This window comes from Trachemys scripta, chromosome 5 (assembly GCF_013100865.1).
Source record: "Trachemys scripta elegans isolate TJP31775 chromosome 5, CAS_Tse_1.0, whole genome shotgun sequence".
Lineage (NCBI taxonomy): Eukaryota > Metazoa > Chordata > Testudines > Emydidae > Trachemys > Trachemys scripta.
The window spans coordinates 58,254,195-58,276,016 of record NC_048302.1 but is presented as its reverse complement, the minus strand read 5'-3'; the positions used below and the strand labels follow the sequence as shown (position 1 = coordinate 58,276,016).

At 38.3% G+C, this 21,822-nt stretch overlaps 1 protein-coding gene across 10 annotated transcripts in view; it reads right to left on the bottom strand.

The window, feature by feature from the left end:
* Positions 1-21,822, bottom strand: part of TRIM2 (tripartite motif containing 2) — a 107,100-nt gene that overhangs the window by 53,769 nt on the left and 31,509 nt on the right. The window contains exon 2 of one of the 10 annotated variants that reach the window (XM_034772815.1): positions 14,642-14,724. The exons of 7 other annotated variants lie outside the window; for them this stretch is intronic. The gene's annotated coding sequence lies outside the window, so the exon portion shown is untranslated. Of the gene's footprint in view, positions 1-3,057; positions 3,425-14,641; positions 14,725-19,591; positions 19,926-21,822 lie in introns of those variants that run through there. 2 more of the 10 variants (XM_034772820.1, XM_034772818.1) reach the window with 2 other exon arrangements.

The window sequence follows — 21,822 nt, the reverse complement described above, 5'->3', positions numbered from 1 at the left end:
CCTGTGCCGCCGCCCCCTCCCCATATATACTTTTAGGAGACAGACTATGGATTTTAGAAAAACGGATATATCAAGGGGTATACAGAGTGAAGTTACATCTGTTTTGTTTAATCAGAAATGAGTGTCTTCACACTACAGGCTTTTTCTTTTCTTTTTTTTTTTTAAAAAACAAAAATATAGTGAGCACCTGTCACTGCATATAACCAGACTGAAATAGCTCAACAAATTACAATCTTAGGTCTTGATCCTGCAAAAACTTATATGAAATATTATACATACCAGTAGTTCCAGAGAATAGTTTAATGTGCAAGTGTTTGTGGAATTGGAGATTAAATGTCTGATCCTGCAACACTTACTTGTGCAAGTATCCCACTGAGCCAAATTCACCCCGAGTGTAATTCTACTAAAATCAATGGAATTATGCCAGGGTGGAATTTTACCCACTGACTACTAAAGGAGTAATCAAGGACTACTTGTTTAAGTAAGAGCTGCCTGTCTTAAATAATCCTCCTAGAAATTAGTTGAAGACAAATTTTATTTTGATTTATGGCAGCAGCAGCACTACACACTGTTAAAATAGCCCTGAAATATAGGATAATTAAGGATCTAGCCATAGTAACAGTAATTTTTAAAAGGACAACATTATATAATCCCATCTTTTGATTGTCACATTTAGCCAAAACTTCAACTCTTTTTATGTGGTTTAAGTTAAAAATCGAACTTCCAAATATCCTCATTGTAGAAAAGCCATTTGGCTAACATTTGAGTGCAACAGACTACTGCTTTGTTTTACAGAACACAGGAAACTTCTTTTCCTCTATCTGTTAAAGGCATTAGAGACACAAGGTAGTTGAGGCAGTATCTTCAGGTCTGCTAAAGAAGAGCGCCGTGTGACTCAAAAGCTTGTCTCTTTCACAATCAGAAATTGGTCCAATAAAAGATATTACCTCACCCAGCTGGGACCAACATGGCTACAACTACACTGCATGTTAGTAGGGTTGCCAACTCTCCAGGATTGGCTTGGAGTCTCCAGGAATTAAAAGCTGACATAATCTTCAATTAAAGATTATGTCATGTGATGAAATCTCCAGAAATACATCCAACCAAAATTGGCAACCCTACATGTTAATGGCATCATAATCTAGCTTCTCAACCAGGTGGAATAAGAATGGCCATCAGTGTTTAAAATTAATGTAAGACCTTGGGAGTCTCCACATATATATTACAGATATCTCTCTCTCTCTCTCTCTCTCTCTGTAGAACTCTCTCTCTCTCTAAAGCTGAAGGTGTGTGGACCAGGGCTGGCTTCAGTCACCAGCTTAACAAGCAGGTGCTTGGGGGTGGCCAAGGGAGAGGGGCGGCACCTGTGGCAATTCGGGGGCGGCAGGTCCCTCACTCCCTCTAGGAGCGAAGGACCTGCCGCAGAACTGCTGCCAATTGAGGCTTTTTTTTTTTTTTTCTTCCCAATTGCCACCGCCGATCACGATCGCGGCTTTTTTTTTTGCGCTTGGGGCGGCAGAAATGCTGGAGCCAGCCCTGGTGTGGACTATCACATAAAAATACATCAAAAACCCCCACCCTCTGATTTTATGAGAGCGCCACTTTGGAAACCCAGTTCATCTTAGCTAAACCAATTCCAGAATAAGAGCTTATAAAAAAAGAAGTATTCTTTGTCACCCACCCAGTGCTCAAAGATTACATTTTGTCTCTTTTATCCTTTTGTCTGGAAATATTTATCAAATTTCACTCAAAATATCCTTTAAAGCTCAAAGAAAAAAAGCAAACAGTTCTGTGTAATAGTGTAAAAAATTCCCAACCCTAACAAGTGTACACAAATTCAGTAAGAAATGTCAGCATGCAGCCCCACCCTTATGGAAAAGAACTTCCAGTAGAATTTCATAGCGATAAAACCCATTAGGGTTCTATAAATGACATTCTATAATACTTATTCTAAAAAAAAAAAAAAAAAAAAAAAAAATCCTCAGTTTAATAAAGAATAATATTCTTCCTCCAGCTTTTTTTTTTTTTTTTTTTTTTTTATAAAAACAGCCTTTAGACTCTCAATAGATTCATACATTCCAAAATCAGAAGGCTCCACTGTGATTGTCTAGTCTGGCCTCCTGTAGAACACAGGCCATATAACTTCCCAAAAATATTTCCTAGACCATATTTTTTAGAAAAACATGCAGTCTTGATTTTAAAAATTGTCAGTGTTGGAGAATCCACCACAAATCATAGTAAGTAGTTGCAATGGTTAAATACTCTCACATTAAGAATTTATGTCTTATTCCCCCATGCTTCTACAACAGGAATTTAATCATCTATGAAGTTCTATAAGATTGTCCACACACACAAAAAAAATGGAAAATTAATAATTGCTTGTTAAATTCCATAGTTCTTTTTCATAAAAGGGGAGAACTCTCCCACCTTGAAGAAAGTGCTATCAAAGAACTCCACCCGCCCAGAACTGCAACTAGATTGACTGAAAGGCTATCAGAACAAACCAAATCATTTGCTGTTTCCTTGTCTGCTACTTATCAATGATATACAGAACCTAGAAGGTCTATTAATGTATTATGAATGAATAGGTTTTCAATGGCAACATTTGCAATGGAACTGTCAGACTGAGTTCTGTAGGAAAGGATGGGTGGGTCTAAATCATGCTGCTTCAGAGATGGAAGTTTACCCATGTATAATGCTATCAACCAGATACTATGCCTGCCTGTCTACCTGCACAGGAATAAAATAAGGAATTCAATCCAGTTACAGCAACAGCTACAAAATTTATCTCAGAACACAAAGTCAAAATACAGAATAAATTAATCATCCTCATCAACATACAGAAATCTAGTACACTTGTGTAAAAACTCATTTTTGCATTTCTTTCTCTCCCACTCTTGTAATCAGATTGGTGCTACTGTTTAAAATATAGAGCAAGCATCTTCATTTACTACAGCATGCAGCATCATAAAGAACAAATAGAGTGCCAGAACAGAAGGAGTGACCCAACAGTAGTCACCAGACATAATATGGAGCAAACGAACATTTCAGACCTACCCATTTTTGTAGATAAATAGCTTAATCAATGCGTGCTGAGGATAAAATCCTTTCGGGGATGGAGCTGCAGTTCCTCAGTAATCCAAGCAAGCAAAACATTATTCTGTTAATATTTCAACTTTAGGAGCCTCAAGCATGAAACTGTTTAAGAATCCCTGACAGCACAGGCATTATTAGAGGCACAGCATATTTTTTGCTCTAGGTGGTGATGCTCCATTCCACATAGAGGACAGGTGTAAAGAAAAATGGAAGAAATAAGAGGAGGCCCAGTGAAGTCATCATGAATTTTTTTCCTCCCTGGGTCATTAACAAGTGGGAGACCCCTTCAAGATTCAAACCAATCAATCTTTATTTAGCATATCTTTCTCTACCTCAGCCTGTGTTGAAAGACTGCAGCAAACTGTGCAAGGGATTGTGGGATAGGGATGCAGCAGAGAGCTGCAATGAGATTCGCTGGTTGGTTTTTTTTTTTTCCCCTCTCTCTTCCCTAGTCAGCAATCAGCTGTTTCACGGCTCAGGCAGAGCCATTGAATTTGGTCACCAGAATGTTATTACAGGATTAGCAGGCGGAGACAGCTACCACTGTGCATCTGATGTGCCAATGCAGCTAAGAAATACATATGCAAATATTACTCAGATCAGAATAAGGATTTAATTTAGAGAGGGGGAGTGAATATTACAGAACATCAATTATCAGGACAGTCACCACAGATAAAATGAAAGAAATATATAAAGAAGATAAAAGCTTAAGACTAATGCACTTCACTCTGATTTTCCAGGCTTTAGAGCCCTGTGAAAAATATATCTTCCTTACCCCAACTTTAAGATGAGAGAAAAGTGTTCTGTGATTTCCCCAGATGTATAAAGCAGAACAAGAGAATTTCTTAAAAAAAAAAAAAAAAAAAAAATTGTACTTCTGGCACATAAGCCAAACAGAAATTTCATGCACCACAAATGGGGTATTTCAGCTTACTCAGACACAAGCAAAATGATAATAAGGCAGCAATTATTATCCTCATTATCACCTTAAATGCGAACAATGAAAGCACAGCTGACAATCTGCTGAGGTATTTTTTCAATCACTCATGCAGAGTTTTGTGCCTCACTCCCTTATTCCATTTACCTGTCAGGAAAATTTTTTTTTAAAAAAGCTTGTTTTCAATTTTATGTCCTCGGGTGTGCAAAACAGGTCATTGATCCCATCAGAAAGATATTGAGTACACAGAAACTACTGAAGTCAAGCAAAATAAAATTAGCTTTGTCCTTGAATATAACAGCCATGATCTTTTTGCATACATCTCTAAATATATGAGTCTATGTTTCTTTTATGCAAGTGTTCTAGCTACCAGGTGTTATTAAAGCTCCAACAAACATAAGGACTCTAAGGATCCATCCACATTAAAGATAAAAGATTATTTATCACTTAATTGGACCAGGCAAAACGTTCTTAGAAATCAAAGTTAAAAACCTTGGTTCTAGACTCTTTAAACACCATTTGTAGAATATAGTTATTCCCCCCCTGCACTGGTCAGGAAAACAGCATGCAAGTCATATTAGAATACATCAAACTTAAGCTCATTAATATTGTTTTTTCTCAAGTGTAGGCAGGCTCTCAAAAGCTTGTCAAAGTTTTCTACAGTCTATCACAAGCTCCCTTTGTGCCTTAAGATATAAGCAGAGCTAGTCAAAGAACAGAATTCCCAATTAATGGGAAATTCTGAGATTTGTAAAGTTTGTTTTGTCCCAAATCAAGTTAAAATAGCAGAATTTTTCTTGAAATGAGACATTCCAAATCATTGTTTTGACCTTATCAAAATGTTTATTTCAACTTTAGTTTAGACTTATCACATAATATAAAAGTCAAAATGACAGTCTAAATGAAATATTTAATTTCTATAAGGTTGAAATATTTGATAATTTCCTGTCAAAAACATAAACAATCTGTTTATTCCTACAGAATTAGGGTGACCAGATGACTGCCTCTTTAAAAACAGGACAGTCCTGTTCTGGGGGACTTTTTCTTATCTAGGCGCCTATTACCCTACACCTCCTGTCCTGATTTTTCCACAGTTGCTATCTGGTAACCCTATATAGAATGCTTTGATTTTGTAGAATCAGCATTTTACAATAGAAAAGTCTTCGATCAGAAAACTTTTGACCACCTCTAGATCCAAGTTTTATCCAGACAAAATACTTTGAAACGAAGATAAATTTTTAAAGTGCTCTGGACATTATTTAAACTACAGTTCATTTGTGTTAGCCACACTGGTTTTAAACATAGCAAGATTCCAACATGGTTTCCCAGGTCAACATAGATGGGACTAAAGCATGTTGTAAACCAGTTTGACATGAGGCACTAGGGTTTCCAGCATCTGGTATCAACTACAGCTCCTTCACTTCCTGCATCCAATGTTGAACTAGGATTGACTCATAGAATCTCAGGGTTGGAAGGGACCCCAGGAGGTCATGTAGTCCAACCCCCTACTCAAAGCAGGACCAATCCTCAAACAGAATTTTGCTCCAGATCCCTAAATGGCTCCCTCAAGGATTGAACTCATAACCTGGGTTTAGCAGGCCAATGCTTAAACCATTGAGCTATCCCTCCCCCCAGCCTCAGTTATATTTCTTTTCAGTTTCAGCAGAATTCCTTATTCCCTCAATAAGGAAATCCCGGGGATATTGTTCAACTGGCAGAAACAAAAAACACATTTGAAACAAAAAGCCTGTAAAAATTCATAACTAGTGCTCCCTGAGCTGAAATAGAAACATTCAGCCATATACATGCACGCAAGTAGCATTTAGCTACCTGTCGTCACTTAGTTACTACTACAAGATTTACATGTACTGATATCGCCAGTATAAATACAGCTATTTACAATGTAGAGGAATGACTACGCACCCCTGGAATCACAACTGATACCACAACATACCACATGGACGAAGGAGGAGATTGCAATCACTCTCACTAGGAGCTATTACCATGTGTCACCAGCTTAAAAATGAGTGTGTGTGTGTTAAAGTTCCGTTCTCTTATAATTCCCAGAAGCTGCCAGCCAGCAATGATTTTACATTCTACACATAATAATTCTTCTTTGAAAAAAATAAAAGTGTGGGGACAGTACCAACGGAAGTGAGACAGAGAATGTCTGCAGCACTTTCCTTGACGCTTTTGTTCTTGCATGTTTAATGTTTGACATGTAGGTTTCTTTTCCCCAGTGGAGAGGAAATGGATTTACAGTTCAGTGAACAACCCTGCTGCACTTTACCAGCACACCAATTACTAGCCGGCTGCTTTGAATAGTTTTTTTTCCAATAAAATACTCTCCCTTGGGGACTTCCTGCACCCTCCTTCTCTGCTGTGCAGTTAGTGAAATTAGTTCTGAATAGAAAAATGTGCTATAGCACATGCCACCTTCTCTGTGTGTGGGAGGGGGAAATCCCCACTCTGCTATTACAACAAGAGTGTCTGCTGTTGTTTACTATTCTCTTTCTCTACTCCCTGTCCCCCACTCCCAAAACTCCCAATTCTTGTTCCCACTCCTGGAGATCCTATGAGCAAAAGGGGGGAGGGGGAAAAAGAAACCCTATCTGTCAAATCGAAGTGGGTCTAAATTTCTGCACTAATAATGTGAGTATGTATCAAAATACTCTGGATTCAGATTAGCTGATTTTGTTCAACATTTATATAGTTACACACACCTTCAAAAGGGAACAGCAAGTGCTTTGGTAAGTGGGTTGAAATGTTGGCTCATTTTACTGTAACTTCTATAAGCACCTCTGCTGAAATGATTTTTTCTACAGCAATGGGAGTTAGGCACACAGTGGGATTTTCAAGAGTGCCTAGGCACCTAAATACCTTTGAAATCTGTCCCTTTAGGACCTGCTTTTCAAAGGTGCTGAGCACCTGCAAGTTGAAATAAGTGGGAGATGTAAATGCTCAGTTCTTCTGATGATGGTCCCCACAGAGAGGATTAAACCTTTTAAAGAATCCACTCTCAGTCTTTCTATAAACATCCCTGCTTATCCTCCCATCTCTATATACAAACACACACCTGTGCCCCACCACTGCACCAGCCAAGGCAGGATTTGTCCTTACAGTTTTTCAGTTCTTCTTTCAGAAAGGATGTAACATATTAAATTAATATTAGAGGGTTAGTCAAAGGTTCCTTATCAACCAAGACCATGCATTGCTCCTCTCTCCCTCACCCCACTTCAATTCCTATTTATTTTGAGTGGATTTTGTTGGTTGAACATACCATTCAGCTCAGCAAGACCCAGTGTAGCATCCAGTAATCACTACTTGTCATATGATCTCTGAACGAGATGAACTCATCAATACCTGCTAGTCCCTCCAGGATTGCCTCTTGCAACCATAATTACCTTCCAGCTATAAAAGAATTGATCTAACATATGTCACCATCTAATTTGCTTTTTAAAAAGTGTAAAATCATCCCACTAAATCCAAACCAGATTATTTTACCTCTAAAATACTTTCCAACTAGTGCAGTGATCTTGTGACTGGTTGAATCTGCTATTTTTTTGGGTTGTTATAAAGTTTTTGTTTCACATTGTCAATATACTTGCTTAGTACTGTAGAAGAGACAAAGATAAAGATATTCAAGGCCCCAAATTGTTTGTAGTCTAAAGGGATTATAGTGACTTTGTTGATTTGAAACTGAAACATACACATTTAACCTCCTTAGGGTTGCCACCCCTCCAAGATTGTCCTGGAGTCTCCAGGAAATTAAAAGGTCAATCTCTAAAGATTATGTCAGGTGATGAAATGACCAGAAATACATCCAACCAAAATTGGCAACCCTACACCTTCTCCTGATGTCATTTTTCACGATAGGGAGGTTATATGCTGTCCAAGCAGAAATCATGCTCTGAGAGTGGTATGGCAGGATTTGCAGGTGTGCAGATTTTAAATTCTGACTGAAGATACTTCAGAAAGCTTCTTCCATTCATTCAAATGCACATAGAAAAGGATGTTCAAAACAAACAGGAATTTGACATGAACATACCAAAACAACAAAAAAGGCAAATATGTTCATTAATGCTAAGAGTTCATCTGTAATTACTTAGTGCTTATGTACTTCATGAACCACTTTATGTAAAGTCATTCATTTACTACTTGTGATCTCTTGCATTAGGTATCATGTTATTTTGTCACATTAGTCACAAAGAGGAGATTCAAATTAAAAAAAAAAAATCACATGAGAATTAGAACTACAATGTTGGAGAACCCAATATGACAGACACACAGTTCTCTTGCAGTGTAGACAGGATGGAACTGTTGGGATCCACTAGGCATAGCTACCAGGTAACTCGGGAGAGTGGAAGGCCAAAAGTGCCGATGAAGCTCTTTTGCTCTGGGTCTGTGAACCACAGTGACTCCATCTTGGGAACTCTCACCTACTTCTATGCTAATTGCTTACATGCTCTGAAGTAGGCTGAAGCAGAAATGTATTGGTCAGCGTTTTTGGCAGATGGCTGTAGTTTCACTCATATTAGCAGAAATAATAGAGATGAGGAGGAGGGAACAGAGAGAAATAGTTTGCAGCCGCTTTCCCATATATCCCCAAGGTATTTAGTGCAAAGGGTCAAGGGATGTACCTTGTTCTCCCTTCAAAATGACAAATGTATCCGCAACAGATGTCTCTTGTATCCCCTTCCCCAAAATAATATGTATTCTGTGTAACCTGTTATCTATAGGTCAGCATAATGACGTAAAAAGGATGAGAACTGAGTTGTTTGTTACTGGTTATAAAAAGGGCCTATGTTGCCCATGTAAGGTGTGTCTCTCCTCTGGCATGAGCCGATGGGAGCACCCTCTCAGCTGACTGACAAATAAAGGACCTGGTACCCGTCTTCTTGTCTCGCCGTGCCTCCTTGGTGTAATTAGGTAAGCTCCGGGGGGAAACGGGCCCTATTTGGCCAACAGAACCATATTTTCAATTATGCTACAGCTCTGCAAAATCCAAAGCTGAAGCATTTCATGGTTAGAACACTTGCTTTGGGCCCAACTACACGATAGAGTCTTGTTTATAGTAGGGGCTTTTAGCAAAAAAAGAAAAAAAGAAAAGAAAAGAAAAATATTCCCAACCATGCTAGCATTGATTTAGCAGTTCCACTGGCAGCTGTAGCATAGAAAAACATCTGTAAGAGTATGTCCATTAGACCTACTTTTGATCTTCCCCAGAGGGAATATTCTGAGAAACTAAACAATCCTTAGAGTGGACAGGGTCTAAAACAGAACCCATTTTAAAGCCATGTTTGGGGATTGCTGTATGCTGTTAGTAGGTACTCTAAAATAGTGGGAATCGTAATGTAGATGGGAGAGAAGAAAAAACAGAAAGCAGCCTTGCATATTTCAGAACAATAAAAATAGACTGTTTGGCCCAAATTTTAAAAAGGTATTTAGGCATTGTGACACTCAGCACTGCAACATTTACTGATCTAGGAGGCTAAATCTCATTTTCAAAAGTGATTTAGGCACTTATGAGCCCAAATTCCATTGGGATTTAGGGTCCTAAATGTCTACAGAACTTTTGGAAATGAGATTTAGCGTATTTCTACATTATAGCCGCTACAGTGTTGCCACTGAATCACCCTAATGTAGATGTTTCCTTCATCGATGGAAGGAGTTTTTCCATCAATGGCATTAATCCACCTATCCAAGAGGTGGTGAGTAGGCCAACAGAAAAATTCTTTTGCTGATCTACGTATGTCTATACTGCAAGTTAGGTTGACCTAACTACAGCCATTAGGGGATGCACTTTTTCATAGCATTAAGTGACATAGCTTGGTGGATCTAATTTTTAAGAATAGACCAGGCTTTAGGTGTTGCAACCATGACCTAGACTAAATACTAAAGACTAAATACCTTTAAAAAAAAAAAAAATCTAGGCCTTAAAACTTTTAAAACAAAATATCATTTAAGTTACATTAAATGTTAATAGACTGGAGAGACCATCTCCAGCCCAAAACATTGAATCAAAAGCAAGTTTTGAACAACAGGTGGCTGGTCAAAGTATCAAAAAAAAAAAAAAGGAAACTGACGGGGGGGCTGGTCTACACTAAAAAGTTATATTGGCGTAGCGACGTCTGTCAGGGGTGGGAATTCTTCCATTGACTTAGCTACCACCCCTCCTGTCACAACACTGTCTACAATGAAGCATTTTAAGTGTAGACATAGCCTCGCTTTAACAATGGATTATCCTAAGCGGCAGAAAACCTTGTCACCCCACTGGAATAGTGTAGAGAAAACAAGTCACAATACCCTGAAAGAAATGTGATTCACAGCAAGATACAATAAATGGAAGTTAAAAATATAAAAAAACCAAACAGAAACCGGAGAAGCGAATCACCCCTCCTCATGTGCAGCCTGAGTAAACACTCTATGCAAGGAACACAGCAAGGATGCAGGGCAGAATCCACCTGCCATCTAGTTGTGCAGAAATCCAGCCTGCCCACCCCTCTGCAGCAGCTAGTCCAGCCCAAGGATGAAATAGTGGCAGCTGCCCCTCCATACTTTTATGTGAGCTTTTGCCACTGAATCACCCAGTTCCTTCCCCCACACCCTCCCCTCTCCATGTCTGCCAATTCAGCACAGAATCTCCTTCAAAGGTGCACAAAAATACCCCATATCCCTTTCTTCTATATGTACCCATGAAGGGTCATTGTGGGGTCAAGTGGCACAGAAAGGTTTGGCCAGGCCCTCTGTGCTGGATCAACTTTCACTGTAAACGCACTAACTCCCCCTGTGAGCATATGCATGCACATGTATGTGTGTAACCTGGGAGCATTATATTGAGGAATAAACTCTGTCAGAGTAACCTTGGCAATGAAAATTACTAATGGCTTTTAAGAGAACTGGACCCACAGGACCCACTTCCAATGGGTAAAAACAGCCGCAACTCTTACTTAAATCACTGAGTTTTTAATACTTAGCAGCTGTCAGGATCAGAGCCTATAGCCTCACCCACCACATTCACCAAGTTCATTCTATTTGATTTAACATTATCCATCTTCAGCACATCCAAAACAGGAAACACAAGAGTTTCACAGCATAGAATAAAGTATAGTTCTCCATTCCCAAGTTGTCATTAATAAAGGTAATATTAGTAGCCACACTTACTAGAATGGCAGTAAACAGCATGATGACATTTACAGAGCGCATGTAGATTAGGGGGGAGGGATAGCTCAGTGGTTTGCGCATTGGCCTGCTAAACCCAGGGTTGAGAGTTCAATCCTTGAGGGGGCCACTTAGGAATCTGGGGCAAAATCAGTGGTCCTGCCTAGTGAAGGCAGGGGGCTGGACTTGATGACCTTGCAAGGTCCCTTCAAGTTCTAGGAGATAGGGTATATCTCTATCTATTTATCATTTATTAAACAGTTCTCAAAATACCAAGCTTTGGTGCTAGAGGCACCTGCCACGTATATCTCTGCACTTTGGGGAGTTTGGTATTCCACAAAGCACATTAAATTCACTAACAATAAATACTGTGGCCCAAATTATTCAAGGGGGTCAAACAGTGCAGTACCTAGTCCATCCTTGAGGGGACTAGATACAACAAGAATGAGTACATTAGAGACAGACAACTGTATTTTTAATCAGGACCTTGGTTTTGGCCATGATATTTTAAAAGTGGAATGTTTATAATACACCGCCATCTTTCTTTGTGTATCTCTAAACAGTGATGTCAATTGTATTTCATAATAATCCTAAACATTCACTATTACACTTTTTGTTTGTTTTTTGAGTATGCAGACAAAGTCTGGGAGCATACTTGCATATGAATATTTCCATACTACTCACTGATAAGTAGGTCAGAGTAACTCAGCCCAAAGCCATCATTCTTTTCTTGTTAAATCAACTACTATGCAGTAGTACAGCACAATTTCAAGCTTTTGATTAAAAAATTAGTTCCAATAATCCTTAACAGACAATGAAACAAGCACTGTATAAACATTTGCAAAGATTAAAGACTCACACTACATTCTTTTAAGCCATCATCCTGCACATGCCATTTCTTTTGGGTCAACTGACATGTTCAATCACTGAAGGAAAACGTTGTCCCTAAAGCACACTAGCCAGCAACGACTTTAGCCCTCAGAACTAATGAAAAAAATGGATTCTGATTCCAAACTTCCAGGATGGAAAGAATCAATCAAGAAGCACATCTTTTGATATAAGCAAATAATTAGATATAGACAACAAAAGAGAAACCCACCCAGACATTAAGCAATCATATGCATGTTTAGGAAGATTAATAACACTCAGACAAATAAATCTATACTGAGAAATCAGTTTGCTGAACTTCTATACTATGTATTTAAAAATGAGCTGAAAATAATTCCATCCATTCCATTGTTTATGGTGGATCCTCATTGCAAAATATGCATAATTTAAGAACTGGAAGTCAACATCCACTGTCATGTACAATAACTCATCTGAAATTGTGCCAAGAAACTGAAAACATTGAGAATGTTTTTAAATGGTAGAGAATGAAAAAGCCCTTTTGCATGTAGGCAAAAAGGTAAGAGAAGACTGTGACAAGCATTCCACTCTGCTCGTTCTTTAAGAAAAACTGTACTTTTATATTTCCAATTTGAATGAATGACCTCTAATATCTTATACACCTCTCCTTCATACTCTCTTTAATCTACCATACTTTATTGTCTTTTAGGGACCAATTTATTCAAACTGATTTGTTTAGTAATATTTCCAATCACAGCTATTAAATTTTTTTTAAAAAGTCCCCCCCCACCATTTCATTTATAAATCATTTGTTTTCTTCTAGTGACCACAACATATTCCTAAAGTAAGTTATCTAGCAGTTCTTGCTAACTGATGTTAAACAGTGCATAGCTGTTTGTTTGCAAACTAAATTTAGTAGTCTAGTTTGCATTTTCAAACCTGGGTTTATTTTTATGTCTGTATTAACTAGATCTCCATGTAGAGAAGTAAGTGCCAGAATACATACTGTTAACATTTTTCACATCTGAGATTAGTCCCCCTTTTAAATTAGCTGCGCTTCATTTAACTTTACTATTGCTAACTAGCACTAAGACAGATACAGCTGATCACTGCTCATCCATCCACCTTTGTATTCATCACATTATCTAGTCTAGGTTTTTAGTCTACAACTCTTCCTTCTTATTTGGCATCCATTTGGGAGTTGTTGCCCCAGCTGCCTGGGTGACCTACTGGTGAACAGGCAAGCTGCCCAGCTCCCCTGGTTGGCTGGATCCCTGTCTCTCAGACATGATATATTCTATTATCATGTGGCAGGTCATGTTATAATATAAAAATAAGGTAAATATAAAAATAAATAACAATTCCAATAGGAAATGACCAGCTACCAAGTCAATCATCAATTACAAATGACCACTAATGACAGTTACCAATGAAGAAACTAAGTACCAATTACCGAACTAATTATAATAGTAATTACTAATTGCCAGATAAAGCTATAAAATTGGTGATTGGCATTCTATTTTATAGATTATAATTGCAAAGTAATTAAACACCAATTTAAAAAATATAGAATAGAAACATTTAGACAATTGTATTATGCAGGGCCGGCTCTGGCTTTTTTGCCACCCCAGGCAAAAAAGCCTCCCGCTGCCCCCCGCTGGGAAGCGGGGCAGGGGAGGGCGGCGAGCCTGGCTGGGGCCCCGCTCTCCCCGGCCGGCCGGAGCGCCGGGAGGAGGGTGGCGAGCCCGGCCGGGGCCCCGCTCTCCCCCAGCACCGCCCCCCTCCAGGTGGCGCCCCAAGCACATGCTTGGTAGGCTGGTGCCTGGAGCCGGCCCTGGTATTATGACATGTCATAATATAATACGATATGACATGGCAAATCATGTCATGACATAATATAATTGGAATACTTTGACTTTTATAGTCTATTGTATTAGAATTTATAATATAACAAAAAAGTCAATAATTTTGCAATGCAATAATTTCAACTTTGTTTTGGATAATATTACAAGTTGGATTGAAAAAAGTAATAGTGTTGATGTAACATATTTAGACTCCTATAAGGCATTTGACTTAGTATTGCATGACATTTTAATTCAAAAACTGGAATGATACAAAATTAACATGGCTCATATTAAGTGTGTAATGGATAGTTCTCAAAATGTAATTATAAATCAAGAAATTATCATTGAGCAGGTGTGTTTCTTATTGGTCCCAAAGGGATTGGTTCTTGGCCCTACATTATTTAACATTTTTATCGCTGATCTGAAAGAAAACATAAAATCATCACTGATAAAGTTTGCAGATGACACAAAAATTGGGGGAGTGGTCAATAATGAAGAGGACAGGTCACAATACAGATTGATCTGAATCACTTGGTAAACTGAGTGCAAGCAAACAATATGTATTTTAATACTGTTCCTAGAGGACTTGGACCATACTTACAGGATGGGGAACGCTATCCAGGGAAACAGTGACTCTGAAAAAGATTTGGGGGTTGAGGTGGATGCTCCCAGTGCAACAACCTGGTCAAAAAGGCTAATGTGATCTTTGGATACATAAACAGGGGAATCTTAAATAGGCGTTGACAGGTTATTTTACCTCTGTATTTGGCACTGGTGCGACCACTTCTGGAATACTGTTGTCAGTTTTGGTGCCCACAATTCAAGAAGAATGTTCATAAACTGGAGAGGGTAAGAGTGGAGCCATAAGAATGATTAAAGGATTAGAAAATATGCCTTATAGTGATAGACACAAGGAGCTCAATCTATTTAACTCAAAGAGAAAGATAAGAGATAACTTGATCACAGTGTATCAGTACCTACACAAGGAACAAATATTTGCTAATGGGCTCTTTAGTCTAGCATAGAAAGATATACCACCACCCAATGGCTGGAAGTTGAAACTAGACAAATTCAGACTGGAAATAAGGCACACATTTTTAACAGTGAGGGTAATTCATCATTGGAACAATTTACCAAATGTTGTGATTTAAAAATTGCAAGTGATGGAGAATCAATCAAGACTGCATGTATTTCTAAGAGGCTCTAATTCAAAAAGAATTATTCTGGGGAAGTTCTATGGCCTGTTTTATACAGGAGTCAAACTAGATCGGGGTAGGCAACCTATGTGGCACGCATGCAAAAGGCGGCATGCAAGCTGATTTCCAGTGGCACTCACACTGCATGGGTACTGGCCACTGGTCCAGGGGGCTCTGCATTTTAATTTAATTTTAAATGAAGCTTCTTAAACATTTTAAAAACCTTATTTACTGTACGTACAACAATAGTTTAGTTATATATTATAGACTTATAGAAAGAGACCTTCTAAAAACGTCAAATGTGATACCGACACATGAAACCTTAAATTAGAGTGAATAAATGAAGACTCGGTACACCACTTCTGAAAGGTTGCCAATCCCTGGACTAGATGATCACAATGGTCCCTTTTGGCCCTGGAATCTATGAAAATAATTCAATAAAGCTGAAACAAAATGTTTCTAATTTTTCCTAAAAGAAATTGTAGAATGAAATTCTGCGGGAAATGTTTATTTTTTGTTACAGTTCAGTATGAAACAATTTGAAATTTCAGAATTTCCTGCAGAACAGGATTTCCATTAAGTATATATAACTAGAACCTCAGCATCACAGTTTCATAGCTATATACACCAGTTCACTGATTAAATGCTTCTCCACTCCATGTACGGCTTGTCTAAAATAAATAACAGGGTTGCCTCAATTCTAACTAGAGAAGCATAAGTAAACATTGTTAATTCAACATATTAAGCATTACAGGATAAAAATTAAGCGCATGGAAGGCTTTAAATAGGATACGATCAAGTTTTATATCTTAAAAAATGTATTTAGCTGACACATAATGAAGGGAAAATAGGTCATTTTTCTTAGAATCCTGAAAGTGAACTTTAATTCCTTTTTTATTTTTCTTCCCTTTAGCAAACATTGATCAGGTTCCAGTGATTCTATAGAACGAACCATTATGTCTTCATGTTTCTTGCTTCCTTGTTTATGCACAAACATCGTTAATAATGCAATAGGAATATGCACATCACTTTGACATCTAGTAATAAGAGCTTGGTATTATTAGGATTTTGTCTGGCAAAAGTTATATCTAATTTCTACCAAACGGCCAGCAAAGCATAGGGGCTAGAATTTAGAGTTCATATGTAGATCCATCAATATTAGTGGCTATTTGCATTTATTATGGAGTGCTGCATGTTCCCTAAAAAATATTTAAACCAGAAAAACTAATCCCCACCACAATATAATCATTTTAAAAGGTAAATTAAGTTCCGGGCCCTAATAACTCTATGTCCCTTTTTACAGCTCTGACAAATCTGTATAATTTTGCTGCTGTAGATACATAAGCAAATAGTGCTAATCAGCTGCATTAATTTCCCAAGGTTAGGCATATTTTATTTTGAAAAGCTGATATACTTGGTGAATGATTAAGCAGAGTCCTTTTAAATTAGGCTCAAGGACAAATCCTAATTTACCATACCAAGCATTTGTTTTTGTGCAAGACACAATATAGCATGTTTACCCAAAACAGTATATATTTAAAGTCCCATGCAGCTGGACAAATTTCAGCTTTCATGTGGGAACAAATGAGGCTGTTCTCAGAGTTAGGACACCCTAGACTGAAGTGGTTCATTTTACTCATTATTTCCCAAGAAGGAATCGGTAGCAATAGAAATATAGTTATATAAGCCACTCAGTCAGAAATTTGTTATGAATTAACAAAATTTCCTGATCAGGCAAGGACATACCCAGTATGTCTTTGCGATAATTTTAAGCACTGATGATCCAGAACAATCCAATCTTCAAGCTAAAAATGAAATCACTAGACCAGGAGGCCAGGTCTGGAATACAGCTTGGCCAGGTTCACCCAGGTAAGACCAAAACCTACAACCCATTTTTCCTACCAGATCTGCGTGGTAGGCAACCAGACAACCAGGAGTTAAATGGTGGATTGAACAAGATTAAGCCTTAGAAAGGGAAGAAGAGCATTATGTTAGTTGCCCCTCGAAGACACAAACACTCTCTGTTGGTGCCTTCACCTTTTTTTTAGTACTAAAATTGTGAAGCCATTACTCCAGTCTGCTCAAGTTACTGTTCCCCAGCACTGTTGTCTATAAAACCATGCAACCAGCCTGCAAACACACAACTATATAGTGTATTAACTGAACAAGTGAAAAATACTTGTACAAAAATTAGAGCAAGTGCTGTTTAGAGCAGAAAATTAGTACAGAAAATTAGTAATTTTTTGGCATTTAAGAATTTGATTTTCAAAAATTATGCACATGCAGCTGTGCGCAGCAGAATTCACACAGCATTCACAGCTAAGACGCATGCACAAATGGCTAGTACACCTGAAAGTCAGGCCCTACCTGTTTAATGTCAGTTAACTATAAGCTTTCTGAATTAATGCAATGTGGTTGGTTCATGGAAAAGAATTTCCATTTAAAAAGTTGATATTTAGAACAAAACTATTTATCCACCACCAATTCTCATCAGTAAATGAGTACAGGGCACATGAATATAGCATCAAATATCATGGTTTAAAAATTCAATTTAAAAACAGCTGTGAGGACCACCCATAACATAGGCCAGAACCAGACAGAATGCAGTGGGTTTTGTCATAAACCCCAAACTTGCAGAAGTTTATGAAAAGGTTTTCTGGGGTTCAATTAATGCTTCAGTGTATCTTAGGGGGTTTGGAGTAGGCCTGAGCCAGACAATTTTGCGGGGGCGGGGGGGCGAAGGGAGGGAAAATCAGCCATATGCGCCCAGAAAAAGAGGACCTGCAATTCTTTATCATTAGCCATCCTCTAGCTTGGTGCAGGAGTCCAGATGGACTTCTACCCCACCTTCTCCCAACGTATTCAGCAGTAGCTGGATGCTCTTTTCTCAGTGTTCCCAACCCCAGGAATTAAAAACAAACAAATAAGAAAAATGCACAACACGAATTAGTCTCCCCCCCAAAAAACCCACAACACTGGCTTCAAAATAATGAGTTTAAAAAAAAAATCATAATACATTTTGGGTTCTTTTCATTTGCCTCTGATTTTTTAAGACGTTAGGGTTAATGTTTTAAGCTCTTCCCCACAACCAGGAGGGTTAGAAGCTTTCATTTATATATGTTGAGATTCCCATACAAATCACTTGACTCCAGGAACTGCGACTTTAAGAAAAATGCCAACTATTACGAGACCCATGATAAAATTATGAGAGATGCCAACACTGTCTTCTCAGCTTTTCAAGGGGTTACCCAAAAGGTAGCCCACTGCCTCAAATTCCACATTCCAGAATCTTCAGTGGGAGAGGAAAGGATCTCCCCTCCCCCTTTCTTTTGAAGCAGGATCTGGAAAGGTTTCAACAGTGCCCACTACATCTCCCCCTGTAGTACTATAGGGCATCCCCCAGCCCTACAGATCCCGTTAAGTATTTATTTAGTAACTATGTTATAATCTTCACTTCAGTCTTCTGATTTGCCCACAGAAAGTTCAGTATACCTATACATGTTTTTTGCCTGCTGCGCCTGTTGAAAGTTTGACCTCAAAGCTATGGCTTTCCTTGTTTCACAAGCTGATATTGGAGCATATTTCAAGGATAAAAGGTTTGGGAGCGGGAAGTTAGGTTGTTTCGTATTGGGAAGCATCAGATTCAAGGGTACAGTATCTAAATTGATAAGGCCCAAAATTGTTACATGACCTTGATCTCCCTTATATCTATCCACAAATTGTCTGAAGCTCCTTGTGCACTGTATGATCAAGAGAAATAATAAAAAATAATCCCAATCCATCAGTATCAGCAGACAAGCAGCAGTTATTAACCTTGCAATGAGAAACTAGCCTGAGTCTGTATGAAGAACAATTGGTAAGGCAATGGAATTTAGTTCCAAGCTTCCAAGGGTTAAACAACAACAGGAGGTTGGGGGGCAAGAAAGAGGGGAGAACTATTTTTAAAATTCCTAAGTGTACCTTGATATTGTCCTGTCAAGTGTGCAAAGTCATGTTCTTTTGTTGAATAAATGGCTTTGCATTTGTTTCACATGGAAGCTCCTGGGCTTTGCTTCAGTTTTTTTCTTTTAACATTAAGTAGCAGAAAACATTTGTTTTCCTTGTCACGTCCTGTTTATGCAGCATCACACAATCTCTCTTTGAAAAGCTCACTCTTCCAGCACTCGACACACACAGTTGGTCAAAACATTCACTGTTGTCTTTTTGCCAAGTCTCAAACAGTTTCTGCACAAATGCAGCAAAGGTTCTACCAGGAAGGATAACAGCACCTAAACTTCCAAAATCATATTGACATGCCCATCAACAAAAGGGGTGTCAAACTGCCAATACTTAACTGTCTACAATGCCACAAAAGAGGAGAAACAACACAAGCTGATTTTTTCTCTCTCACTCACACAGCAGAATCCCTGACAAAAGTCACAGCAACCAAGAATGGATTCTCACCACTTCCAGAAAATACCTGAGTGCAAATTAACACAAGTACAGTAGCAAGCAATTGTGAAAGAACTTACAGTATTTAGAAAGACAATGGGAGAGGGCTGTTGCTACCTCTCCTTTTTTTAAATGGCTGTCAGCTGAGCAAGGAAACCACCGGAAAGGCTTTTAGTTTCCCTCTCCCTCCTCACTTCATTTATTCCTGTAACTCTGCAGTCTGAAGAGATCTGAAAGTTAAAACTTCATTCCCTTATATTTCCAAATGGTATGTCAGATTGTCTTTGGGGCCATACTAATGAGGTAATAAAAATAAACAAAGGAAAAACAATCTAGCTTGAGCTGAATCTTCTTAACCCAGGATTTTCTGTCAAAGCTGTTCTTATGTCAGTCCCTTTCACTTCCAGAGCATTAAGTCATCTGTTTTTCATAAGCAGAAAATTGCTGCTAAAGCTGGATGGAACATACTGCCTGCTTTGCTTGCATTCTCCAAATACTGGCCCGGCAACTAATCCAAGGTACAAAGACTGAAAAGCAACAGCCAGCTTCATGAGCTGTTCCAAAATGGTCTCATGAGTGCAGAGGACTAAATGTTTCTATAGGCATCCTCCAAAGGCAGACCAATACAATCATGAATGAATTTATAAGGCGTTGGCCCATTTTCCCCTCTGCAGCAGTAAACAAATCTCCCAACCCCATCAACATAAGCAGCCCTTCCAGAGGAAAAAAAATGCTAATCTGCTGACAGACTGATCGGCAATTTGGAAAAATAGCTCATTATTTACAAATGGGGAAGTGAATACTGATCTACTTACATCCTTTAAATGTTTGGGGGTCAACCTGGAGGTCTTTCTTGGTCAGGCAAACTCTCCCTCAAGTCTATGGAGGAACCCTAGAATTTAGCCCAGCAGCTAGCAATTATTAGGCTGGGTATCTTTTACTAAAAGGCAAAGTAGTAAAATTTTGAAAAGCACCTAAATCCTGTTCAAAGTCAATAGAAGCCTGAATCATTTGCATTTTTCAAAAAAATTACCCCATATCATCAATCCCTCAAAGGTTCAGTTAACATATGTCCAAAAGTCTGAGTATTTATCTACATTTTCTGATACTTTAGGGCTTACATATAATCTGCAAAAGATTTTTAATGGAGTTCTGCTACTCTATGATGGATAAAGTGGCATAGTTGCTTTTAATTTAGGTGGGGTTTGCCCCTTGCTTGTTTTTTAACTGAGGAGTGTAAGGTCTGGTCTAGCTTTTCTGGAAGACCTGCAAAGGATATTAGAGAATGTGTATTAGGAGTACAGTATTCAGACCCTAATTGAAGGGGCAAGTGTTAAACCTTTAACAGAAACATCCTTCTTCCAAAGCATTAGTTAGACATTGCAAGTAAAAAAACAAAACAAACACTTTAAACAGTCTGCCTAAAAAGCCTCCCCCTCCCATTTGCTCAACTTTCCATCTTTTGTGATGTTATAATTACACTAGTCATCTAGTCACCCTGAACTTTTCTAATATAGATGAGACATGGATTTCTAGTGTAAAAAAACAAAAACAAAAAACAAAAAAAAACCACACAAATCTAAAAATAAACCAAAACACAACAACAACAAAAATCAGGCAATCAAAAAGAGCACACGCCCATTTCCCGTCTCCTCCCCCCTTTTTTTCCTTTAAAATTGTTTTTAAAAAATAACTAACTAAATAAATAAAAATCAACCTTTAAATGCATTTCATTTAAAAAAAACCCTAGCCCCCACAAAAACAAAACAAGGTCTCCTTTAAATGTATTGCAATTAAAAACCAGCAAAAAAAAAAAAAACACCCTACCATATCTGGATATTATGACACCAAGAAATCACCAACCATCTGCACAAAATGTAGAAAAGGCTCTGACTGGATTTTAGTTTTTCCTCTTCTAGTTCAGTGATCCCCCACAATTAAGCTATAAATGAGAACATACTTTAAATGCCACTGCCATAAACTGAGCATAAAGGGCTTTTTGGGAGGGGTAGAGCTGAAAAATGGTTAGTCTTTTACCTAAATAAAAGTAAATGGAAATAGTTGGCAGCTGTGAATCATCCCATTGCTGCCTAGAGAATGAATGGAACAAAGTGACTTCATTTAAGTTTTCTCAGCACTGATATTTTTCGTGCAGTCAAAAGCCCTGATCCTGCTGCAGTGATTTGTAGGACAGAAAGGGTTTCATTTTGTAGGTAGAAGATGAAGTACTCCTTTCAGCATAGCTTGCTGGGCAAGTCAGGGCATCTTCCTGGTTGTCACGGTACAGGGCAAATTCAATGATTGTTACTTT